The sequence below is a fragment of the Penaeus monodon genome, chromosome 23, assembly GCF_015228065.2.
Source record: "Penaeus monodon isolate SGIC_2016 chromosome 23, NSTDA_Pmon_1, whole genome shotgun sequence".
Taxonomy (NCBI): domain Eukaryota; kingdom Metazoa; phylum Arthropoda; class Malacostraca; order Decapoda; family Penaeidae; genus Penaeus; species Penaeus monodon.
In genome coordinates, this window is record NC_051408.1 from 30,615,623 (window position 1) to 30,615,912 (window position 290).

Consider the following 290-nt stretch of genomic DNA (forward strand, 5'->3'; position numbering starts at 1 on the left):
TAGGGAAATGATGGGTTATTGAACCTCCTGTGCATATACCATCGCTAACAAGGGAGAGGGCGGTCGTGGTCTATGGTGTCTGGAAGGGGAGAACGTTTACCAAGATAGTGTATGCGCCACTGTTCGATGGGGTGTGTGTTTCGGTGTCTATGAACTCTGTACAGCACCGCCGCGTTGCGATTTGAAAGATATGTGCGCACTTTGATAATTTTATTAACCTTCTTCCTGACATTTGTGAAAGGGGCAGTATCTCTCTTCGTTCTTTCTATCGATGTGTCTATCTGACTACC

General features: G+C 46.2%; 1 protein-coding gene across 1 annotated transcript in view; it reads right to left on the bottom strand.

The window, feature by feature from the left end:
• Window positions 1-290, bottom strand: part of LOC119588204 (homeobox protein B-H2-like) — a 38,982-nt gene that overhangs the window by 34,651 nt on the left and 4,041 nt on the right. The window lies entirely within an intron of this gene.